An 8,455-nucleotide genomic window follows, 5' to 3' on the forward strand; every position below is an offset into this window, starting at 1 on the left:
ACCTACAGAAAATTGTTTAATTGCAGCACTGTTGACCCTGCAATGACCCACTTCCTTCTCAGATACAAAAAAATCACAATTAGAAGAGCTACAACCTTGGAATTATCTGGGGAGGCTTTTGGAGAATAATTAAACCTCAAGCACTGTGGAGTGGTTCAGATGTTTTCAATGAAAAGATGAATAAGACTGGCACCATTAACTATGTTTTAGTCGAAAGCTTGATTTATTTATCTCATGAATATCCCAGCTTAGTAAAGATGTAATTTCAAGTTCATGCAGTGTTGTTTTTTTATTTTATTTATTAATAAATACATGAAGACAAGCTGAGGAATAGCTAAAGTTATATTTAGTTATTTGGGAAAGGGAAATACGGTCCAGCACCCTCTTTTTGATCTTGTGATTTAACAAATGAAAACCATTTATGATAGAGACTTGGTAAACAGAGAGTAAATTTTACCACCTGAAAGAGGTTATCTTTGGTATGGACTTTTCTAAAAACAACATCTCACCGACACTCCATCTGAGATGGGAGCACTTGGATAAGAAGAGGCTTAAAGACAAAAGAAAAGCAAATAAATGTGAAGTACAGATATCCCATACCTGTTTTGACCTGTATTGTGGATTGCTGGACATGTTCCAGATTGAATTAAAGACTAGTTGGGTCGCTAAGCTTCTGCCTGGGGTCCCAGAATCCATCTGAGGGAGCTGACCAGGGTAAAGCAACACAGAGGTCAAGCTACACTCTAAGTAATTTTATGGCTATTTGGGGAAAATCAAACTCTACAGCTGTCCTTCAGAGCAGTGTATGTTCCTTTGGACAGCCATGGGAAAAGCAGGCTGGCGGATAATCTGAACCATGCTTTGACAAATCTCAAGATCTACAGTATATATATATATATATATATATATATATATATATATATATATATATATATATATATATATATATATATATATATATATATATATATGTTGCAATTTCCAGTTTCCTTTAAGCAGTACCAAAAATAAAACAGATACTTATCATCTAAAAGCTTTCACTGCAGAAGAAGCATAGCAAATAAAAAATACTATGCATACTTATGCAACAGTTCCGGTCCTTGAATTGTATCACACCCCATTAGTCTGTCAGTTCTAGACTATGTGTGGCAACAAGTTACTGTCTTTATAAGTGAGTCAATGAATAATTCACACAACCATTTAATTCAGAAACCATTTAATTGACTCATTGAATGTTTGCTATGGCATTCACATTTTATTGAGTTGTGATGTGTCTGGTAGGGTGTGAAAAGAAATGTGCTGTGCCAAAGCAATGCCACAGATCCCACAAGGCTGTGTGACACATCTATAACTTTAACGTTTCCAGTGGCATCATAGACCAATAATGTTTGTCACACAATAACCCCTCTTTTAATCAGTAAAAGCACAAACCACGATAAAGGTAATGTCTCACCACCACCAACATAAATGTCAAAGAGAATTGATTAAGGCCGCAAATTAAACTGAGAAAAAGAAAAGAAGCCCACTATAGGACCCCTTAATCTACCTAGCAAATACTTCTAAGAACAATTGCAAAGTCCATAGCTAAGAAGATACTGTTAGAGTGTACCGCTAAAGCGTTGTGTACACTATTATGTCAATGGATACCTCTATCCTGGACCTTAAATATGGTGAGGGACCCTGAGAATTTTCATTAGGTCTGACAGATAGATAAACAGTGCTTTTATTTAAAATCTAGTGGTGTTCAGTGAATAATGCCTTTAATCTAAGATACTGTATGCTAAGGTAATCTCTTGTTTACGGTGGTGTACCTTTCTCTCTTTTGCCGAGGAGGTGCAGAGACTTCAGGAATTTCCATTTAATCTGACCACCTCTTCCTGTTTAGAGTGACAGTGTTCCACTCTTGCATTCTGTGGTGAATGATATTGATGGATATGATCTCTTTCTCTCTTTCTTGTGCTGCCTTACCATCCTCTTCATTCAACCCATTTCCTTTCCCTCAAATTCCTTTCATTCTTTTGGCCAATTTTCTGCTGTTATCTTATAATCATATTAAAAAGTCAGGCACCAGTCCTGGTCTGTGGGAACAAAACTATTCTCAAACTAAAATATCACAACCTGGCCTGTTATAGTGGCCGTGCTGCTTTACTAGTGCCAGACTAAAATACAGCAGCCTATATGTGACTTAACGATTTGAATGAAGCAATATAACCAGATTTTTAGTCATTGTGTCCTTCTGTTTTTACTGTAAATGAGAACCTTCCAGAGACTATTTTGGAATTTTAAAAGTCATGAGTGAAGAAATTACTGGCGCTTCATTGAAACCACTATACACTCCACCCATGACCTCAAAAAAGTCTCTATTTTAGGTGCATATTGGGTGAATATGTTGAAAGTGGCCACATCTGTATGAATTCAGATAAAGCCATGAGCACATGGTCATTCCTAATGCTGGTGTTAGAATGGCCAGAGGGCTCCTAAAACAGAGGTGAGGGATCAAAAACGGAAATTATGGCAACAATACCACCCAGCTCCTTCATTTTCTCATGCACTCCCACTGGGTGCAATGCAGCTAAACAGAGACACAGCACAATTGAGAATTCCTGCCTCATTGTCCTTGGCAATCTTTTCACTTCAGAAACCCTTCAGTTGAACACATAAACATGGGGAAAAGTCAGAGATCAAAGTTTCTGATATGATGGCTTGACCATAAGGTACTGAGTTTATACTTGATCTGAAATTAGACTTTTTTTTGTCAAGGATAATACAATAAAGTTACAAGACTTATTTCCAATGTGGTCCTTGAATGGTGTGATTTGATGGTTTTAAACTTTTCAATACCCGGGACCCCAAAATATGAGGATCCCCTTGCAAGGAACCTCTTTCTTAAAGATGTAAAATCTGCTATAGATCTGTCAATAATACTGTGTGAGAAAAACAGTATGTGTGATGAAATAAATTATTTGCAAAAAGCAACATTAAATATTCCACTTTTATGTTGTCATTGTACTAAACCCAAAATAAATTATTACAATTATATCTGGAAAATATTTACTTTGTAGTGAGTTAATGGCATATAATTCTCTACCAAATATGATTTAATAACGTTAGACGTGTAAACCCAAAGAGAAACATTTTCAACTCAGTTCAATGTGTTTACATAACACTTTTCACATTAAATATTGTTCCTAAACAGCTGTAGAGATAATTCTGCCTAACAAATCTCCATTATAAAAGCTAAAGGTGACAGTGGCAAGGTGAAACTCCCTAGAAGGATACAGCACAAGGAAATATTATTCTTGACAGTAAATTGCAAGTAATAAGATATTATACCCCCCCCCCAAAAAAAAAAAAAACTATATGCAGATTTGTTTTTATTTTTTACTGTTGAAAACTATAGCTGTAAATAGAAAAAGTGATTTGTCTGATGTTTTAACCCATGTTTTTACAAAACTTTTTATTGAAGTTTTCATTGAACCAAGTTTTATTCCCTGGACGACAAGTATAAACCCATACCTCAGATTTTTATTTGACTCACATGGAGTCCTTTGCTTTTAACTTTATCTGGATGAAACCTAACAGTTATAATAGTCCCAGAAGGTTCCCATTAGTCTATATTCCAGCGGGATGATTTAAGTATATAGGTGATGAGAGAAGCCTGCATGGGTTGCGTCTGGCTGTGGAAACCGCAAGAACATGATTAATCCAGACAGAGATTTATAGATGGTAAAACCACGGTCCTCGTCTGGACATCTTCCCTCACACATTCCTCCATTCTGTGACTCCCGACACATGTGTCTTTTCTCAGAAGCACAAAAAAGTGCTGCTTTAATTATTTTTTACCTCTGAAAAATTTGTGGTCTTTCAGAGTGGAGGCGGACAGAGACATAGTCTCATGCACCACAGTAGTGTGATTGAACACAAAAGCATGTGTACCGTTTTCACAGAACAGTTTTGAGGACTTTCTTTTTAAGTTTATAAGATTCAATTGCAACTGACACTTTAGCTAAATGCTCACTGTTCAACAGCTTTCAGGAGATGAAAAAAAATCTCCTCTGACCTGGTCTGATAGTAAAATAACACTTAACACTCTTCTTGCCAAAAAGAGTAGATCAGTAGTTTTGAGAACCTCGAAGATTTGAATAACACAATTTTAGATTTTTATTTCATGAATGCTGTGAAAAGTGTATGTTTTGTATCTATAAATGATCCAAAATAATATGTTAAGAAAAGTGAAGTGATGTGTAGAGTATGGTGTCCCATACTCAGAATTGCACACGGTGAATAGTGAACACACACACACACACACACACACACACCGTGGAGCAGTGGGCAGAACCTTTTTGCCGCAGTGCCGCAGTGCCTGGGGAGCAGTTGGGGGTACAATTCTGCTGGTACTGAGACTTCAATTCTGACTCTCCAACCATTAGGGCATGACTGCCCCCAAAAGAAAAAACGAAAGATTTCATTAGAATACCTTCTTGTTTCAGAATCTTTTATTTCTTGCCAGTTATGAGCAGAAATGAGAAGGATCATTACACATTACATTGTATAAGTGCACTTGTAGTTCATACTGTTTTTGCTGGAATTCCACTTTCTTGAAGCGTGGGAAAAGATATCATTATAATCGCTATCAGTGTTGTTGTTGTTGACTGTGCCTTTGTACTAAACACTCTGCTGTATTTATGGCCATCTGACATCCTCTGAGTGGTGGAAGCTAAACACACTGTCAAGTACAGGAACCTTGTGTGCACACCATGTCATAGCTGTCACCTTTGATGAATAACAGTCTTACAGTGAGGTCACATCATTGGTTTGCTATAAGAAATTCAAATCATTGTGTCTCTTGTACACACAGCAACAATGGACTCATACTGTAGACTTATGGGACACAAAGATGGTTCTGTTGATAGGAGCCAAACTGGCTCCAGTCAGGAAATGTACATTCATCAGTTATCTTTGATTGCTGCCCCAACATTCATCAGTTATCTTTGATTGCTGCCCCAAAACAAACAATGTGTCTCCAAACACATTTGTTCGAGTGACAACACATATTCACAGACATAAGAACTGTTTTGTATGCATTACGATACTGACATTTAGCCTGCCCTATAGACAGAACAGGGGAGGGTAGTATAAAAATCATAGATAGACATTTATTTTTTAAATTAATGTCCATTCACTTTTTGACTCTCACATCCTAAACACATTCAGTCTATAGCAGCTGTGAAATAAACCAATAACTAAAAAAAAAAAAAAACTATTAACTACAGCAAACCTAAAAAGGGCGCTTGAGACAAAAAATTGGTATATTGTTCCACCTAGTGGACACTTCTTGGTCATACAGCGCACTATTGACCTGTGGACACTCTTGATACATTAATTAAATTTTTACTAGTTTTGTCACATTACAGTGTTTTTATTTCTATTTTTTTTTTATGGATATTAATTTAAATTAAATTAAAATATATTTCAAAACAAGTATTTTTCTTCTGAAAGTCATGAACAGTTTCACTACATTGCCAGTCCCAAGACACATCTGACTATAAGTTTCATGGAAGTTAACCACTGGAAGTTACATTACATCTTAATGTGCGGGGATGCTAGGTTTGAATAATATGCTATTTTTTTATCATGACAAAAATTTATTGTACAATATTATATATAATTATTCAATAAAATATATATATATTTATAAAAAAAAAAAAGAAGCTTTGTGTGTAAAATAAATAAATGCACTATACAGCTACTTGAAAACATCTCTCTGGTATTTTTCGTTGATGATAAATTTTGCTCCAACCTGCGATGGGCACATACTGGTCTGAACATGTTGTTTCAGCTCTCATGTGAGTGAGATGATTATGTAACAGACATGACTGATGACTGTTTGTTTACAAATTCACTGTGCTAAAATTGTGAAACACCCAGTCATGGGAAGATGAGGGGCTTCCAGGAGGGGGGAGGTCTGACGTACCTTTCCCTGATCTCTCTTCTAGAACCATACAGACAGATGATGATGGCAGGTGGCCATCAGGACAAACAGGTGAGGGACAATAGAAGCTAAAACAGTTTTTGTGTTGCAAAATTAACCCCTTGCTCAATTGACCTAAAAATCCTTCTGAATTTCTCACATACTGTACCTTACAACAACTGATTCAAATGCTCTTAGGAAACAATAAAATGGTAGTGTAAAATTGACCTGCCATGTTGTTGTGCAGTCAGGGAAGTTCTGGATGTTTACATGCCAACAGCTGTCACATGGGTGTTGTTTGACTGTGTGACTATGTGAATCACCTACACATTTCTCCCACAGACGGAGAGCTTGGAAAGGGAGGGGGTTGGTGTTGCTAAGTTTGGCATGTGACTTCTTCTTTAGTGGGTTGTGTTGGAGGGCTGCAAGTTTCTCCGAATCAAGCCGCACAAACAAGTGGTGGGAGCAATCCTATCCAAGCCTCCTCACGGATCAAGTGTCACAGACAGTCAGCCGACAGCCAGCTGGTATATAAACCCTGAGTGCGTCCTTCCCCAACAGATCAAATTAACCTCACTAAAGGCAGAAGCAACCAGAAAAGCTCAAGCTCAACCAAAAGGCAAAGCGGTCAAGGTTATAAGGACTCTACCTCAAACGACAGCAATGGACATCCAAAGGGGACAAATAGTCCGGGCTCCGAGTCCCATGGAGAGTCTGGAGAAGCAGCTGAGCTGCCCCATCTGCCTGGACATGTTCACAAAGCCGGTTGTCATTCTACCATGCCAGCACAATCTGTGCCGTGGCTGCGCCAGTGACCTCTATGACTCCAAAAACCCATATCACTTCTCTGGAGGCATCTTCCGATGCCCTACCTGCCGATTTGAGGTGGTGCTGGACCGCCATGGTGTCTACGGTCTGCAGAGGAACCTTCTGGTGGAGAACATCATCGACATCTACAAGCAACAGTTGGAGAAAGGAGGTAATGCCCTTGAACCCCCTTTGAAATCTAAAGAAACAAAAGAGTCTGTGTGTGAGGTACACGAAGATGAAAAAATTAACATCTACTGCATAACCTGCCAGACACCCACTTGCTCCATGTGCAAAGTATTCGGTCAGCACAAGGACTGTGAAGTTTCCACTCTAAAAGGTGTTTATGAAGCCAAGAAGTCTGAACTCAAAAATTCAATCGACCTGCTAGGCACAAGCAACAGCTGCTTACAGGCAATGTTAACGCAATTGGAGGAAACCTGCAAAACAGTTGAAGAAAACAGCCAAACACAGAAGCAGAAGTTGGGGGAGAAGTTAGATCTACTCTATGCCATCCTAGAAGACCGCAAGACCCAACTGCTAGAGCAGATTACTCAAGAACAGGATGAGAAGGTGGCTCTGGTGCGATCACTAATCCAGCAGTACAATGAACAGTTGCAGACCAGCATCAAGCTGATGGACAAAGCCTCCCAGACTATGGACAACAGCAATACGGCTGAGTTCCTCATCGCTGCCAAGAAGCTGATCACAGAAGCCAAAGATGCATCAAAGAACTCCCATCTACAGAGGCCAGAGCCCGGCTTTGAGAGTATGGACCACTTCACGCTCTTCACAGAAGACGCAGAGGCTATGCTTGCAAAAATGGACTTTGGAGTCCCTGGAGGTAATGATAATGATGAGGAAGAAGAAGAAGAAGAAGAAGAGGAAGAGGAAGAATAAGCAATGATAGACTTTTGAAAAAGGACTTGGTAGGGAAAAAGGGACAACAGTTGATAAAAAAACCTTCATGGTTCATGACAAGGACAATATTCTATCTGCTTTTGATAACTGTGAGACAAGGGAAGTGCAATCTTAAAGCAGTTTTAGTACAAATTGTACAAATTGCACCATTTGTAATGTCTTTTCCACTTGACTTTTGTACTTTTTTATCAATATTAATATGTTTTTTCATATTTTTGTAGAACATAGAAGTTTATGTTTTGTTTGCTAAATTTAAGCTAGATTTATAAGCTGTAGAATACACCTCTGCTAACTAACTTTAGAGTGTCATGTGAGAGACAAATGTTTGAATACTTGAAATATTAAATAATGCACTTGACTGTATTGTAATGTTCATTTTCATTGGATAATTCAGTGAAAATAAAGGACTTACAAAAAAAAAAAAACATTGCCACTTATTTAAATTACACTATTCATTTTTTTTAATTGCACAAACCTTCAGATGACCTTAAAGTTCTTGGCATTTTACCGCTTTCAACTGGGTTGCTATATCTGCATTCTCTCCAATCTATCCTTGTGGGGTGTTGCGCTACACAGTTGAAGTGAGTGGCTTTTTTAGCATGGTGAGAATGACAGAAGCCACAGAACTCCAGGAATAGACTCACAGTGAGCTGCAGGCCTCATGTTTCCAACCCTGACAATTACAGCTGCTTACAGGCGTGTTTGACAAAGTTATGGGACAGAGGTTAACAACGAATCTGATATCAGCTATAGACA

The 8,455-nt window shown here is 38.1% G+C and overlaps 1 pseudogene; it reads left to right on the forward strand.

Moving 5' to 3' along the window:
• The first annotated feature begins 6,417 nt into the window (after positions 1–6,417).
• LOC113050747 (E3 ubiquitin-protein ligase TRIM63 pseudogene) lies at positions 6,418–7,901 on the forward strand (annotated as a pseudogene).
• Positions 7,902–8,455: the final 554 nt, after the last annotated feature.

Source organism: Carassius auratus, chromosome 31, assembly GCF_003368295.1.
Source record: "Carassius auratus strain Wakin chromosome 31, ASM336829v1, whole genome shotgun sequence".
NCBI lineage: Eukaryota > Metazoa > Chordata > Actinopteri > Cypriniformes > Cyprinidae > Carassius > Carassius auratus.